The sequence below is a fragment of the Ochlerotatus camptorhynchus genome, unplaced genomic scaffold (assembly GCF_037179485.1).
Source record: "Ochlerotatus camptorhynchus isolate MF236.1 unplaced genomic scaffold, CSIRO-AGI_Acam_v1.1 ptg000242l, whole genome shotgun sequence".
Classification (NCBI taxonomy): Eukaryota; Metazoa; Arthropoda; class Insecta; order Diptera; family Culicidae; genus Ochlerotatus; species Ochlerotatus camptorhynchus.
In genome coordinates, this window is record NW_027040732.1 from 178,704 (window position 1) to 180,561 (window position 1,858).

General features: G+C 40.5%; 1 pseudogene; it reads right to left on the bottom strand.

The window, feature by feature from the left end:
- Positions 1 to 505: 505 nt before the first annotated feature.
- LOC135704500 (uncharacterized) lies at positions 506 to 1,558 on the bottom strand (annotated as a pseudogene).
- Between the last annotated feature and the right edge of the window lie 300 nt (positions 1,559 to 1,858).

Below are 1,858 nucleotides of genomic sequence, written 5' to 3' on the forward strand. Positions count from 1 at the left end.
CCAGCACACGAACAAGACCAGCTCAAACAAGCTAGTTTCCCTCCACTAGAGCTGGCAAAGTACTTCAGATGGGCCGCTGTCTCAGAGCCAGCAAGATTGCAAGCCTTGCATCGCGGAATGGTCGTGGCAAACGTAGTGAACGATGGGTGGACAAAGGAAACAGCAGAACTTGAAAGGGACGTTACACTTGCTCTAAATATTCTCCAAGGTGTTTCCAACAGGCTGAGCGCAATGAGAATGAGAGGAGCAGCTGGATCTGGATTATTCGATGTTGTGGAATCGGCTCTGCAACCAGAAGAAGCCGAACTGAGCCGCAATCTATCGTCTCGGGTGACTGATTGTGACGACGTAGACCATGCATAAGAATTCGATTTCATCACTGACAGAAATAACCTGTGAACTTGTTTTATTAAATGTTTTTACCTTGTTTATTTTTTTTATCAGCCATTTGAAAGTACAAAGAGAATAAAATACATTGATAATAAATCGATTCCAATGCACATCGTTAAACCGGACAAATATTGAAATCCATGGTCTTTGGGTCTTGGCTTAGACCTTTTTCATGAAGGAAGGTCCCTCCAGAAAAATATCCACAATGCTCAAAAATCTTTTTGGTTGGAAATCGTTTAAAATGATTAACGGTTGTACAAACGTCACTCAAAATTGGACCATTTTCCCTATGGCATCTTGTCAAGTACTTTTTCATCAAACCAAAAACAATTTCTATAGGGTTGAAAAAGGGGCAATAGGGAGGAAGGAAAATAGGGATAATTCCTATGAACCGGAGATACCGAATGATATAAGGATCACAATGGATTTTAGCTCCATGCATACAGAATGAAATCCTGCATACTGTTGTACTTGACGATTGTTTAAGGCAATTTTTTTGCAGCAATCAAAAAATTTAGCCCTATTGAAGGTCCCATCCGTCCAAAAGCTTTCAACTATACCGTTCAACCCCAAAAAGCAAAGAAAAGATACTCTTGGTCTCCGACAAAATTCTCCACGATAAATTACTTTTTTTTACGATGACTCCGTACCCTTTTTTTCTTAGCATGTCACGGTTATCGAACGCGACCTCATCTAAGAACACCAGATTGTAGACATCCCATGGTATTGTTAGCATTTCCTTACAAAAACGGATGATTTCATCGTTGCGTATCTGTATCGCTCGACGCTCTATGGTTTTCCATGAAAACCCTGCTTCGTGTAAAATGATACAGATAGATGAAACACTGATTGACTGATGAAAGTTGAGTTGGAACTTCTGCTTGGCTTCATCCAGAAACAGCACGGGATCTTTTCGGTATAAATCGATGATCCACTGTCGCATGCCTGATCCAAACTTCTTATATACTTGAGCACGTTGCTTCCGGGAGAAATATCCGTTTTTCTCGTACTTTGCAATCCACTCACAGATAGTAGATAGGGCCTTTCCATAAATAACAGATAAGTCCTTTCTCGATATTCCCAGGAAATGATATCCGTACAACGCGTGATAAACTGTGTTCGATGCTGCATGCTTTCGACGAACGTTGCAGTAGATTACGTTATTCATGTTTGTAAAGAAATGGTCAAAAACTCAAATATTTATAAATTTAAACAATCACAATTACGTTCAAGCGTTCAAACCGAACCAAACATTGACTTTGTTTAGTTGTTTTTCGATTCTCACCAGACAATCTGCACTGACAGTGAAACTGACAGTTGGTTCACAAGAAAACTTCGCATCGCTGGTCAAAGTCCCGACTACGGTTTAGTGGTGCGAACTCAATAGAAAACGTTAAAGGAAGGTCTCGAGTGGAAAGATTTTTCCTAAGTGGATCGCAATCGACGAAGGATTGTGAACCGCTGCTCT